Source organism: Agelaius phoeniceus, chromosome 7, assembly GCF_051311805.1.
Source record: "Agelaius phoeniceus isolate bAgePho1 chromosome 7, bAgePho1.hap1, whole genome shotgun sequence".
Lineage (NCBI taxonomy): Eukaryota > Metazoa > Chordata > Aves > Passeriformes > Icteridae > Agelaius > Agelaius phoeniceus.
In genome coordinates this window covers 47,313,958-47,329,450 of record NC_135271.1, presented here as the reverse complement: position 1 = coordinate 47,329,450, position 15,493 = coordinate 47,313,958, and the positions used below count along the sequence as shown (strand labels likewise).

At 39.0% G+C, this 15,493-nt stretch overlaps 1 protein-coding gene across 19 annotated transcripts in view; it reads left to right on the top strand.

Annotated features, from left to right (window-relative positions):
* QTMAN (queuosine-tRNA mannosyltransferase) overlaps nt 1–15,493 on the top strand; it is a 318,519-nt gene that overhangs the window by 27,914 nt on the left and 275,112 nt on the right. Inside the window, exons 4-5 of one of the 19 annotated variants that reach the window (XM_077181748.1) lie at nt 14,299–14,390; nt 14,485–14,565. The exons of 16 other annotated variants lie outside the window; for them this stretch is intronic. The gene's annotated coding sequence lies outside the window, so the exon portion shown is untranslated. Of the gene's footprint in view, nt 1–14,298; nt 14,391–14,443; nt 14,566–15,493 lie in introns of those variants that run through there. 2 more of the 19 variants (XM_077181749.1, XM_077181751.1) reach the window with 2 other exon arrangements.

Genomic DNA, 15,493 nt, shown 5'->3' with positions numbered 1-15,493 from the left:
AGCATATCTAGTCAAGTCATGGAAACACAATCTAAATGAGCAGAGCCCCCAGCTCACTCTTGCAAGCAGAGCTGTTGGAACCTGCAGAGATGCTTGTACCAAACCCAGGGTATTTGGGAATGATGATTATTGTTTTTACACTTGCATCTTTTTGTACTGTTTTTATTTAGTGTCATTTCACTAAATAACAGTTTAGTTTAATCCTAACTTGAAAGACCTGCTTTAAAGCTGCATGCAGTGACTGATTTTCTTTTGAAGACTTGAATCTATTTACAGAATCTCACTACTGTTTTTAACTAACTTCTTTGCAATGTTTTCTTTCAACTTTGGAAATTCATTAGCTGTAACACCACGTGTAAAATGTCTTCAGTCTTTGAACTGATGTTTTATTTAGAAGCCTGGCATATCTGTGAATCTAAATTAAAAACAAAAAAGCATTTAGTGAGGAAATAGTTAATAACACAACATTACAAATAGTGTCTGAAGAGGCTTTTAGTTTGCTCAGGAAGTTTTCATTTTCTATAATTTGCCGCCTCATTATTTGTAATAGTGAAACTGCTCCTTACCAATCCTATCAATCCCTTATATGAAGAAATAAAAGTGGTGTTGACAGTTCTGGGTGGAAAATACTGAGTTAGGCTTACTGGGCCATATTCTGTATTGAAGTGAAATATAAGAACCCAAACTATTGCCTGGAGTGATCATTTCCACATGATTGCAAACAGAATTCTTAGTGTCTTTTTGGAATGGCTGAGACTCTCCAAAGCTTATGACTAAATGCACCTCAAAACCTTGATATCAGCTGGTCCAAAATTGAAGTGAAAGAACCTGGAGGTGCATATTCACAGCTGCTCCAGGAGCTGCACTTGTGGTGCTGGTAGATGGTGTTTCTCTCCTCACTTGCATCTGTTATTTCAAGACTGGGATTTTGGTAGTCACTAAACTTCTCTTTATCATGGATGATTGAACTTAAAAGTCTTCTAGTTTGAATAATTATGCTTTACATACTTTTTCCATCCCAAATTACCTGCTGTTTTAATGCCATCAGTGCCTAAACTCATAGTGGATGAATTTTAAGGTGATTTTGTTTTTAATTAGTCATTGAGGAAGTTGTTTTAATAATTTTAAAAAATTAAGTAGCATATGTAAAAAGTTGCCAACTTGTACTTTTTTCTTATTTTATAAAGCTTTAACATTTTTGTCAAAAAATTGTGTGCTAAGTAATTGTGTTCTAATTGTGTGAACGTGATTAGACGGATGGATAACCTCTCCTACAAGGAAAGGCTGACAGAATTAGGATTCTTCAGCCTGGAAAAGAGAAACTTCAAGGTGCTATAATTGTGAACTTCCAGTATCTGAAGGGAACCTACAAAATGTAGAGAGATTATTTTATATGGTCATGGAGTGACCAAGGGGGAATGGATTCACACTGACAGGGGACAGAGTCAGATGGGATATTGGGAAGGAATTCCTTCCTGTGAGGGTGAGGAGACCCTGGCACAAAGTGCCCAGAGAAGCTGTGGCTGCTCCATGCCTGGAAGTGTCCAAGGCCAGGTTGGACAGGGCTTGGAACAACCTGGGACAGTGGGAGGTGTCCCTGCCCATGGCAGGGGGTGGGACTGGATGAGGTTTAAGGTCCCGTCCAACCCAAACCACTCTATGGTTTTGCCTTTTAGTGAATAATACGAAATGACTGTTTGCAAGTCACATACATTTTGTAACTGCTGCTTCTTCCAAAGCAACATCTTTCAGAAGGTTCAGTGTGTTCTCTTTGAATATAAAGCAGTTTGGTAACACTGGAAATGCTTTAGAGAACAGCAGAGAGTTGTTATATTGAAAGACTTGAAGAGGCAATACATTAGGCTAAAAGCAGTGGCAGTACCTGCAGAGCTCACTGTACGTGCCCTTAAGCAGAAGATAATAATTAGTTGGTTGTATTCCCCTGCAAACCCGCCCAAGTGTCGATGTTTATGAATTGCAAAGATCACCAGCTCAGGCTCTGAGCTGCCAGAGTTGTTTATGCCCTTTCAATTTTTAATGTACCTGTAAGATGCTTTGATGAGGGCATTTAATCCAAAGGGATTCGCATGCCATAATCATACCTCTGATGATTCCAGCACAAAAGTGAGGGTAGTTCTTCAAAATATTGTGAGTGCTCACTTCCACTTCAGTATTACTAATGAACATTAAGAACATCTCTGAAAATAATCTTCATATTTTGTTGGCCAAACAGGATTTGGTTGCTTGTGGGATGATGGTCATTAAAAGTGGTGAAGTATCTGCTGTTGGGTAGCCTGAGGAGTGAGAAGTTGCTCACGGCTTGGGGATACCTGCTTTGCTAATTAGTTCATACACATTCAGCTCAGGCAATTTGCACTTCAGTCAAAAGGAAATATTTGACTAGAATTGAATTTTCCCTGTCATTCTGGTACAGTGGATGCTGCTGCTCTCTTCCCTAAAACCACAGGTGTAAGAACTTTGATTTAAATAAAAATAAAATGTAAATTATAATACCAAATTTATACGGAATAGGAGTATTTTTATGTATAATTTGTAATAAATTAAAAAATATATAGTGTCTATACATATATATAATTGTTGAATTTTTACCATGTGTATTTTAACGCACATGTTTGCAGGCTCCTTAAAGTTTTACCTTTTTTATTTCAGGAGTCTCAATGTTTCATTGCATATTCCTGTAAGTACAGCAAAACTAGTAAAAAATAAGATAAAAAATAGGTCTGAGCCTCCTTGTGCCAAATATTCCATGTTTGATGGAGATGTGGTGAGCTGGTGGGTGACCTTGGATTAGTTGAATTTGAGGGGAAAGAAGTAAAATTGTATTTTCTTTTTTTCAGCTGGAAAATGTTGTTAACATGAAGTCTTAATATGAAACTCCTTGAGTTATCAGGTTTGACTTCTGCTTAGCAAAGGAACCATAAATTTCCACTTGGGGATGGAAGAGAAAAACATAATTATTAGTATTAATAACAATTATTTTCCTATCACAGAATTACAAAATATTTGGGTTGGAAGGAGCCTTAAAGACCTTCTAGTTGGTTTTGGTAAATTTAAATAAAACATTAGGGAAAAAAAGAGATCCTGTGAGTATATATTACCTGAACCATATTTAAGCCAATTTAAATCTGAGCTATCTCCACTGAAGAATAAGAGTGGGAGGAGTTTTTCACCAGGCAAGACAAAATATCAAAATGACAAATTACAGTAGCTGGGCTGAGGAGATGCAGCTAATTCCTGAGCTGCAGAGCAGGTCTCTAAAAGCTGTGGTAAGGCTATCCCCAGTATAAATACAGCTGGTAGCATTTGCTGTAATTCCATTAATTGTCATGGCTCTGTTTAGGAGGTCCCATTGTGGCAGTGTGGGACAGTGCTGGTGGCTTCATGTGGAGTGTGACTATAAAGCTGGGACATGTGTGTTCATCATCTTATATAAAACATACATATGCATATAATACTTGTTCATAAACACCAACTAGGTCACAAAGAGTATTATTATACAATGGCTGTTATATATCAAAATATGTAATATAGATTATTCCATGTGAGCCCAGTCCTGGGAGCTCTCATGTGAGTCGCTGCAGCTCGAGGGAGGCTGGCAGAAGCAGACCTGGTGTATTTTTTAGAGTCTTTGGTTAACAGTAGCCCTGTTTCAGCCACGTGCTTTTCTGGAAAACAGCCTTTTCTTAGAAAATTTTAAGCCAAGTGGCATTTTATCTTCAGTTCTGTAGTAGATAAGAATTTTTAGATTGCAAGAGATAATGTATCATGTGTTGGTAGCCTCCATCACAGTTTCTCAGTAAATCTCCTCTAGCAGGTTTTTCAAAGCTTTAGTTATGATCCATTAATGTAAAATGAGTTAATTTAACCTCAGATATTTCTCAAATGATGGTGTGAGCAGAATCTCTCATCCTGGGCTTTCTTCCACTACTTACCTGTTTCTGGTTCTTCAGGTAAAATAAAGTTACTCCTCTGCTCTAACAACTCTACAGAATTCACACCTTATTTTTTTAATTACCTGTTTTCAAATATAGCTACTTATTTTCTGAACACTTAAATACAGGGCAGTAAAGCAATTAAAGTGATTTAATTGTAAAATGCAGCCCTATCTAATACCTTGTATTTATTTTACTGATCATTTAATGTAGGTGCTGCTGGGATAATTTGCCAGGTTGGTGAAAACTGAAGATCTCTGTAACAAAAAAGATATATATATATATATATATATTTTTTTTTTTTTTTTTGCTTTTTGCAGCAAAAAATTTAGTACATAAAGTTATTTGGACATTCCAGCAAAAAAATTGCCTTACTGGTGTAATTTAATTGAAATGATATGTACAATCCCAGTAACTTTCAGGCAGAAATAAATAAAATCTACAAATAAGGAGGTTTACACGTGCAAAATATAAATTCTATGAACATAACTGGTGCATTTGAAGAGACTGAACAGCAGTTGTCAGAATTCTGTAAGAAAATGATTCCTCAAGAGTTGTGAAACATGAAGAGAAGCACTTGTGGAGTCCCACCTAAACCTTGTAAACAGGGCATTTTTTTTTTTTCTTCTGCAAGAGGTAAGCAGTTGCTGCAGAGTGTTACTACTTCTGTGATAGTTGATTCATCCCTTTGCTATGCAAATTTTAAGTATACAAGGACTCAGTACTTTTATTTAAGAAATATGCCTGCAGGCTGTATTGGTAGGCTTTAGGGAGATATCTGGTTTGGTGTGAAATAAATAGTTGTTCAAAGATCACATGAATTTATGTCTTAGAAGATGAAAAGTGACGCTGTGAGCGTTTTGAGAGCATCCCCCCCTGTACCCAGCACGTGAGCTCGCCCCTTGGTTTTGGTGTTTCAAAGCAACCTCACCAACCTCTTGGAAAATCAGAGCAGCAATGTGGCACCTTAGAAATGCAAGAATTAGGGCTTGAATTTGAGGCACCCCAAGCTCTGGGAGTTTGATCCTTGGAGTAAATCCTCACTGGTCCCAGTTGAAGGAGTAGTTGCCTTTGCTCCAGCTTCTGTCTTCAGCCCATTTGAGGCCTCAACTTTTAATGAAGGGATTTAAATGCCATATTTCTGGTTTATGTGCTAGTTGTAGGCATCCAAGTCTGCATATTTTGAGTAAAACAGGAGGAAAAAAAAACAAACCTGAAAGCATTTGAATGAGAGACAGCTTTGGTATTTACAGTTGATGTTGAAGATCTTTCTTGCTAAGGAGAGCAAAGCATTTGCTTAAAAGCTATTTGCTGCCTAATATGAGTCACATTTTAATACACAATTACAAAGTTATAATACAAATTTAAAAAAATTTAAATTGTAAGCCAGCTATTTGATTAAGCCCATCCTCTTTTTATTCTGTGACTTTCAAAAATATTAGTCAGCTCCTCCCTGCAGTGTGAAATCCACTCTTGGTGCAGTTTTACTATCTTTCTCTCACCCAGCACCCTTCTTTCTGAAGTAGCTTCTTTTCTGCTGCAGAGGAACAGCATGTTTGGGAAATACTTATTTATTTTCTGTGAATAACTTTATTTTCATTTATATAATGGTAGGGAGGACTTTTATGCCTTAATGATCTAAATGAAAGAAATTAACTTGCTCGTTACCTTTTGGTATAGATGACTGCTACTTCTGACTTTAAAATGTAAATCAGCCCAGAAATGTAAGTGCTTAAACTTGTTTATTGTGTGCATTCACAGGTAATAGTCACTGAAATTAAAAATTCTGATGCTTGTCTACGTGAAAAAGTCATTACAGTGATTTAGAGTTGATGGAAATAAATTGCTCTTCTCTAGGTGAGGTGGCAGCAGCCCTTCCTCATGTGCTTCCTCTGTCTCCTTTTCCCTACCTCCCTCAAATGTACTTCCTCATGTTAACTTTGTCATTTTTAATTCTGTCCTATTGTTTCCAGTGAGAGGGATTAGTAAAGATAAATTTTAGCTTTCCTAGCATTAACTTTAGCTTATATCTGTCACATGTTTCCTAGCTAAACTAAATACTGCTTTTTTTTCCTACTCTGTCACACTCCATTTGAAAGAGCCAGTCTACCTAGAGTTGAGTACTGAGTTTTTAATGAGAAAAAATGATTAATAGTTGTATATTTTCAGAAGTTTGATGTATTTTTTTATGCTGCTAGCCTTTCCTGATTGTTAGTGGCCATGGGAACAGTGTGGAGCTGAGGGCCCCCGTGTCTGGTGTTGCTTGGTGGATGTACAGCTGCCAACCCAATGGCCTGAATGACCTCACCTGGCTGCTGGGAACTTCCAGATAGTGCCAATTAGGCATGGAAGCAATTAAAATAATGTACTTGGCACTGGTGAGGCCACACTTCAAACACTATGTTCAGTTTTGGGCCCCTCATGACAAGGACATTGAGGGGCTGGAGTGTGTCCAGAGGGAAGGAATGAAGCTGGGGAAGAGTCTGGAGCACATGTCTGGGGAGGAGCAGCTGAGGGGCTCAGCCTGGACAAAAGTCATGAATTGGTTGGACACACTTTTCACCAGCTTTTATTTAAAATAAAATAAATTATTGACATGGAAATGCATCACCAAACAATATGAAGTAAACTTCACCTGTGTGTCCTAGCCAGTCAGGATCTGTTACTGCATTTTTTTGTTCCCAAAAAGGCAGTATGTTTATTATTTGTAGAGAAGAAGAGCAGAAAATGGTATTTTATAGAAAAGCTGCCTGTCTGCATCATGGCCTGTACATGTGTGAGAGGTGATATTTTCTGCTGTTGCTTTAGATTTTTCTGTAGCACCTGCATGCTTAATTTGCTTTCCGGCCTTTTGGTTTTACCCGTTCTGACAAAGAGTACACAGATAATTGTTAAAATAGAAATTAGCACAATATTTAGGGGCGTTTTTATTTCTGAATTTGACAAAATTGCTATGTATTTGCATATTCAGGTTTTCTTAGGTAGTGATTTCCTCCTGCTTATTGGTAATGCTCTTACAGCGACAGTGCTTTGAACTGTCACTTCTTCCCACTTGAAGTTAATTACTCAAAAACTGGGGGGGGGGGTGGGTTATATATTTTTTTCAACCAGTTTCCTATCAAGCATCTCCCTCTGCTGAGGATGTCACTGTGAGGTAGGAATAACTGCAGTAAAGTGAAGAGCAGAGCAGTCGAGCCTTTGATCACGCGGAAATGTGAGCGTGTGTCGGAGTTTGCGGCGGCGCGTCCCCACCGGCTGCGCGAGGCTTACGCCGCCGTGTTCCCAGGGTCCCTGGCTTGGGGAGATTTGGGAAGTCCTTAGCAGGCTTGGCAGTAAAACCCAAATATCCTCTCAAGCCCCAGAGTGCTTTAAGTCTTTGCTCAGACTGCTTAGTAGGCACAGAAGGAGGGAGATAATATATTTTTAGCTTTCAAATTCAAAGAAACCTTTCAATTAAAGGAATTCTCGACAATTTTAAATGCTCTGTTCTTGCCGTGTTTGTACCAGATGATGAGGAGTGGGGTGGTTTTGATTTTTTTCCTTTTGGAGTGGAGGAAAACCTATCCTCTTTAATTTATATTGTGGCAGTTTACAGCATCAAATGGCATACTCTGTATTTCCTGTTCTCTGTAGTTTCTTTGAAAGAATTAGAAAAACAGGCCTCTTATCCTGTGGTGTTGTGAGTAGGACACTGAATATACCAGAATTTAGATACCAGAAGGTTGCTTTCAAAATAATTGCAGTGGATGATCTGATTGTTGTGATTTCATAACTCGTTACCTGCAAAGTCGTGCAGGTTATGTGGGGATTTTTCCTGCTCTTGGGGGCAATGAAACACAAAACTTGAAGTAGTTTATATATATATATATATTTTTTTTTTTTTTTTAAGAGAAAAGTGTCACAGCTCAAGAGAGAAATCTGTAATGTGAAAGAACATGGGATCATAGGGTAATTCAGATTGGGATTGTTCTTTGGAGGCCACCTAGCCCAACCTCTTGCTCAGGGCAGAGTTGGCTGTGAGCCTGTGATACCTATATCCAAGAGTATGTAATCATGGAATACTTGAGTATTGCATGATCTCTCTGGACTGTCTGCATTTCATCTAGTGCAGATTTCTAGTTCACATTGAGGGATCTGACCCACAAGGCTGCATTTATATTCTTTACATTTTAAAATGTGCCTTACAGAGGCTTCAGGTGATTTTTTTCTTAAGATTTGGATTCTGTGTGATCAGAATTCAGGCCGGTACAGAGGGAAGCATATATCTCCTTGGACTATGTTCTGGGATTATATGTAGAATAGAGAAGTATTTATATTTTTCCTTTGTGCCAGCAATGCCTTCCTTGCAGACATTTTTTCTTTTTCTGTAAAGATTTATTAAGTTTAATAGTTACTATGAATTACTTGTAAGTGTCTCCATTCTGAAAAGAATTGAAAGAGGTCTTTTTTTCTATTGGCATTTGAAAAGCAGAAAAAAGTGACTACTACAACAGAATTTTATTAATGAATGATTTACACTGGTTCCAGCTGTGACCATGTGATTAGTCCTTCACTGAGCAACAATGGATATTTTCTTTCTGCTTTTATTTAATTTCCAAGAATGTGTCATCTGTTACGTTAACTGCTGCCAGTACACCCCGTATAAACTGGTATTTTTTATTTCCCTGAAGCATAAGATGAATACCCACCCATATCCTTCTGGAACTAGAGTTTAAAATGAATTGGGAATTTTATTGACTATATCTGATTCAGCAAGCCAAAATCATAAAAGTTAAAATATTTATTAAATGCGCTAGACTGTAAGATGCCTTGCTCCCTGGTAGTGCAAAAGATAGATATTTTCACTTTTAAAATTCTATCTTAATATTTTATTACAGCAATACAACGTGTTATAGAGGTGGACAAGCCTGCAGATTGAAATGTGGATAGTCCAGATTGTTCCTTTCCCTCGACCATATGGTGTAGTTCTAAAAGCCTTTTGTACGCTGTCTGTTCAGTTAATTGTAAACTCTGTCTTTAACGTACCTTAAAAATGAGATATATGTGAACTAAAAGTCAGCATATCCTCTGGTAAGTAAAGTTTGCTCAAATAAATCGAAATTCACAGTCCTGGTCTATTGGTAGATTTTCTTTCTGGGTGAATTTGAAAGTCTTTCGCCGTTTCTTGGTAACGAATGTGAAGCCTGTGTGTGTGGAGAGACAGGTTTTTCCATTTCCTCCTTGGGAAGGGGGGGAGATTTGAGGATATAATGAACATTTCATAATATTTTTGCTTGGCAGACAGCTCTGCCAGTGGGTGATGTGCAGGAACATCGAAGATTTCTGACAGATGGATGGTAGGACTGCTAATACACCTACACACGCTTCGGCGTCTGATGTTCCCGGTGTTGCTCTGATGCCCAAAAGCCTCGTGCTCGAGCTTTGGTCTGGTGGTGCCCAGTGAGGGGCTTCAGAAGAGCAGAACCAAGCTTCACTCGAGATTTTCATACACCACAGAGAGGGGTAATTTATTATATTCCTCACAAAGCATTTATTATGGAGGCAAACGGGTTTTTAACGGAAGAAAAAGTTAAAAAATTCGTTGTTAGAGGGTTTCAGAAGCAATTTTATCTTCTATTCTTTCACCATAAAACTGTTTGGGGAAAGAGACTGTTTAGAATGCAGACAGGGTTGATATATCTGAAGGGGAGAACACAAAAGAGTAGGAGTCTCACTGAAACTAATTTTCTGTGGGTTCCAACCTGATTTTAAGCATTGGAGAGTGTTTGTTCTGTGGCAGTTTTTGTGACTTTGGAGATAAGAATCCACCAAAATTAAAAAAAAAAAAAGGAAAGCCAAAACATTGGGAATCAAGGAAGAAGTAAATGACAGTAGTGGAGAGTGAGATTAATGTGCTGAGAAGCCTCTCATGATGAGACTTGCTGATCTCTGCTGCATATCTGAAGTTTCTGCAGGGTTTGAGATGGTTCTCTCAGTGGCTGAATGCAGAGGAATTGGTTACCTTAGTGGATGTTAAAAAGGAAAAATGCAACCTTTTGTGCCTACAGAGGTTAAATAACGCCTGACTTTTGTGCATGCAGAAACTGAGAAAATTTTAGCAAGTCATCTCAAAATGGAAACAAATAGCATATTTATTTCTGTACTTGTTCTGAAATAATGTAAAAATTGTGAATTTAAATAGTGTGCTGGCAACTAAACAGCAGAAAACTGTTGGAAAATCGTAATTTTCCTTGAACTGGTTTTTCATGCTCCTAGACCTAGAGAATCACAGAATGGTTTGATTTAGAAGGGACATCCTGTTCCAGCCCCCTGCCATGGGCAGGGACACCTCCCACTATCCCTGGGTGCTCTAAGCCTTGTCCAGCCTGGCCTTGGACACTTCCAGGGACCCAGGGGTGGCCACAGCTTCTCTGGGCACCCTGTGCCAGGGCCTGCCCACCCTCACAGGGAGGAATTCCTTCCCAATATCCCATCTCACCCTGCCTTCTGTCCATGTGTAAAGCTGTTCCCCTGGTCCTGTCCCTCCATCCCTTGTCCCAAGTCCCTCTCCAGCTCTCTTGGAGCCCCTTTAAGTACTGGAAGGGGCTTTGAGCTTTCTCCTGAGCCTTTTCCTCTTAAGGTTGAACACCCCCAGCTCTCTCAGGCTGTCAGGATAAAATACTTCGTATGGCAGGTTCTTCTGAAAGGTCACCTTTAAGGGGTGATGAAAAAGGAGAAGATGGGGATTGTGTGCTGCAGAGGCAGATAGAGATCCTGCTCAGCTGCAGTGTGTCTGGGGGGATGCTGTATCCCCTGACCAGCAAATCCCATGAACAAGTAGCATTTGGTACTTTTCTGGCTGTAGCATGAAATAAGTGGGAGCAAGAAAGTGTCTGTGGGCAGAGCTTCTGCGTCTTGCAATTCAAGTAGTTCAGAAGCTTTAAAGTGCAAGAAATCACATGTAATGCTTAAAGAATACAGCTGTAATTTTGAGAGCTGAAGGAGAAAACAGTGGCTGAACATTTATTGCAGCCTCCATATGATGAGAACAAGTTCTCAGAGCCTGCAAGATGCTGCTTGCAGTGTATATGAATAACAGAGCTACCTATTTTTACTGTGCACTGGCAAGTGTAGGCTCACTTCATTAGAGCAAGCAGTACAAACAAGATGTGCTAGCTTGTGTGGTTTAAAAAAAAAGTCTAGTTTAACTTTTCATGCTGATTCTAAAATAAGAGAAATCAAGTCATAGAAAAATCATATGACTTCAAAAACATTTTACAGTTGTTTTGTCAAAAAAAAAGTCTTTTATCAACTTGTATTTTAAAGTAAGTTTCTATAACTTCAGTTGTCTCCATGTCCATTCAGAAACATTTATTGTGCTACCTTAGTTTACAAAACATCAGAGATGGCCACTTTTATAGAGGACAGATTTGTTAAATTCATGGAAATAGACAGGGAAGTGAAACTGGCAATTAGACAAGGAAAATAAAGGGAGAGAATTGTGAAGCTTTTACTTCTGAAACACTGAAGAAATGACTGGAGGTTTTCTAATGAGGAATATGGCAGAATGGGCAAAGAGAAGAGTGTTTGATTTTATGGACTGTCAGATGGAGGATTTGTTCATACACAGGTTGGAAGCGAGACTAGTTTGAGACAGGAAAAATTGGTATGTGACCCATCTAGGTAGTAGTTGATGTGCTGTTTGTAAGTAAATCCTCTGTTTTGTCATTAAAAAAAATAAAGAAGAAGAAAAAGGTGATGTAGGATTAAGGAAAGTACAACATGAAGTAGTGAGAAAAGAAGCTAAGAGAGTAGGGAAGAACTTAGGAATTGTTAAGAAACATAAGTGAAAAGAGGAAATCAGGGATTCAGTTTTTTGAGGAACAATTCATATGGTTTCAAGAAGTGTAGATTTTCCTTTTGAAGATGAAATTCATCAGCTATCCAGATGAAGAGGATACAATTTTGTCTCATTTTCATAATGAAATAATGGAAGTACAATCTGGGTAAAAGATGTATTTGTCTGTATTTTCTTAGAAGGGATGATGCTAATGATAAATTAATGCTGCTTTTCAGAATATTTTTCTCATGTGTGGCAAAGTGTCAAGTAAAGTCCTGCTGGTTTGAAAGAGAATGCATATTGTGGTGGCTGGGAGTAGGGACATACAAGTCACTGCTCCTTTCTTCTACACTTGGCTTTACTGTAAAACTACTGTTGGGAAATGGTGCAAATCACAATTTTTAATTCAGGTTTTCTCATCTGTAAAGCAGAGATAACAATACCTACCTACCTCACAGGAGTGTTGCGAGGTTTAATTAATGTTTGTTAAGCTCTTCAACATTTTTGGATAAAAGCAGATAAATGAAACCTCTTGTTGTTAATAATGGGAAAACCCCAGGCAGAAGGTGTAGTATGATTTTGGGGTTGGAGGGAGGAGATAGAATAATTACTTAGCAGTTTGTTGTTTCAAGCATATTTAGAACAATTGACACTGTTTGGTTAGAAGTTATATTATTAGTTCTGCGTAAGAATCCAAGCTTTTTTTTACAAATTGCTAGTAATTTGAGCTTGTACACAGTGTTTTGTATTGTTTTAGAATCATAATGTGGTTTAGGTTGTGAGGGACCTTAAAAGTGATGTAGTTGCAACCCCCTGCCATGGACAGGGACACCTTTCACTATCCCAGGCTGCTCCAAGCCCCAACCAGACTGGCTGTGGACACTTCAAGGCTTGGGACATGTTAATACAAATTACTCCTTTGGCTTTGCAAAGTTGAATAAATCATCTATATTCTATTTTTGCCTCCTCTGTAAGGTAAATGCCTTATAGTCTGGCTGTATATATACAAAACCAAACCAAGTATTTCTCTGTCATCAAACACTGTGTCAAGGTTTCTAGGACTGATGTGTGGTATTTAGAGGTCGTGGGCTTTGGAATAACAACTCAGTAGGCAACAGTAGTAAGAAACACATGAAGTTCTGTGTATGCATGAATGTGTCTCTGCAGTATAATTTAAGCAACCCTGTAATATGGTCAGGAGGCATTTTTTTGAGAAAATCATTGACAAAAGTAATTGAGTGAAATAGTGTTGAGTGATAAGAAAATCAGTGGGGGATTAACCTTGCTAAAGCTTGTTTCTGAAGCTTTTTTCCCTATTCAGATAGGATATAGTCAAAGTAACCATTCTAGTTACAGTCAAAGGAAACGCTGTGTGTATTCCCCAGCACGTTTCTTAGAATGCACTGTGCCTGTAGACTCCAACTTTACAAACGTAGTGGTGTGTCAGCAACATCCCAGGTGTCATTATAAATGCCAGCAGTATGTAAGTGGTATTTGTAAATAAGCCCGAACAAGTGAAATGGTCTGTGTTAGTCAACCATTCTGCACCTTGGATACATTGAAGGCTGATGCTTGGTTGAGTAGCTAAACTAAATATCAAGTGGTGTTACACAGCTTGAAAAGAAACTCAGCTCTAAAGAGAAAAAGCAGACTTTTTTTCTTTCTAAGTCATTCTGTTAATGCCCAAGAAGATGTTTCCGTGAGTGCTAAGAAACCAACTGTCTATAGACTCTAGGAAAAATGGTTTATGGATCTCTCTTGCCCATGCTCATTCAGAGCTTCAATGGGGAGGCAGAGTGCTGCAGCTCTGAAGAGTAGCTTGAATCATCTTGCATGAATATTGCTCTCTCCAAGGATATTGGGATGCAAAACAGATTCTGTTCATCTTAGAGGATGTTGAATGCACCTCACACATGGCTTCATAACCACTTTGAGATGAACAGGCAGAGTTTGGATTATGTTCTTGTCAGTGGAAGCAAATGTTTGTGTGATCAATGCAGATAGGTGGAAATAATTCTCTTTTCTCAGAACATTTGCATGGTATTGCTTATTTTGGGTACCCCATCTGAGTTTTTTTCCACATGTATATTTTCTGAAGGAAACTTATTATTTTCCTTCCTCTCCTTTCCCCTCCCTCATAACTATATTTTATCTTCGGTGGTCAAAGGGGGAGAGTGTCTTCCAGATTTATTTCTGCCTTAAATGTGGGGCTAAATCAGTTTCATAGGCACTTTCAAGTATCTACCACTTACAAAGCTTTATGGGATTAGTCTCTGCTTAAACACTGATGGGAAAATGGGATCTGAAAATATTCAGAAAGATCTGAATCATTCACTCTGTACTAAGGCCTGTGTAACACCTCTCTTGGCTTCAGATCCATTGAATGAAAGCAATTTTTGAAAATCACAGCATAAATAGGTGATTTAAATAGAGGTTTAATGTCATCTCTATAACCAAAGCACTCCAAATTTCTAGTCTAACCTTACTCTTCAGTCTGAAGCCATTCCCTGTGTCCTGTCCCTCCAGGCCCACGTCCCAAGAACCTCTCCAGCTCTCCTGAAGGCCTTTGAGGCACCGAACGGGGCTCTGAGGTCCCCCTGGAGCCTTCTCTTCTCCAGGTGAGCACCCCCAGCTCTCCCAGCCTGGCTCCAGAGCTGAGGGGCTCCAGCCCTTGAAGTATCCTCATGAACTCCTTTGGATCCACTCAAACAGGTCCAGGTACACGGAAAATAACCAGAAGTTTCAGCTGTAGCATTGCTGTGAGCCTGACTGCCCATGGAACACTGTTTTGAGGTAACACTGCCCTGATTACAGAGATTTTTCCAAACTGTCCATATGCTGTTGTTCTCCAGGCCTCCAAGAGCTGCTTATGGCTGCTGTGAATGCTTAACTGGGGGTATTGCCAAAAATTTCCCAATGGCCAGAGTAACTGCACAACCCTGATGCCTTTAGTAGGAGTCAGAACAGATCTTTAACTTGCTGGCAAAGGCTGTGATATTTGTGGCTTTGAAATGAAGAAGTGGGAATATTAAGCACAGACCTTGCGTGTGTGAGGTGTGAGCGGTTTCTTGCATTGCCTTGTAATGGTATTTCTGGGATTTTTATCAGCAGTGTCAGCAAGAGCACCTACTAATAGCCAGCTAAACTTTAAATAGTTTGGATCTTCCAGTAATGACCTTAAAATAGTTCCTTCAGCTCTGAGCCCTGCAGTGAATATGTTTTGTTCTCTGCTCCCCTGTAGTCATGGCCATTATAAACCATACTTAATGTTCCTGAACTCCCAATCCTGGAAGTGTCCAAGGCCGGGCTGGGTGGGGTGTGGAGCTGTCTGCTCTCGTGTAAGGTGTCCTTGGCTGTGGGGTTGGAACAAGATAACCTTTAAGGTCTCTTCAAACCCAAACTATTCAGTGATTCTTAGTGTTGTACCACTGTGTTGGGGGGAGTGTTCCAGGTTGTGTAGGTTCTGTGTGGTACAAGTGGAAGAAGCTGGTAAGTGACAGCATAATTTTTGGTTTTGTTGAGCAGGATGTTTTATTTAGATAAGTATTTTCAGGTTTTGAAGAAAGGTTTTGTGAGTGTGGCCAGTTGCTCAAGCACAGTAAATGGTTTTTAGACAGTTTTTAAATGATTCCCAGGTGACCCTAAAGCTGAAAACCCAAATGAGTTGTACTGATACATTCATGATTTATAATGAAGTCAAATTTAAAAAAATCCCTGTTTT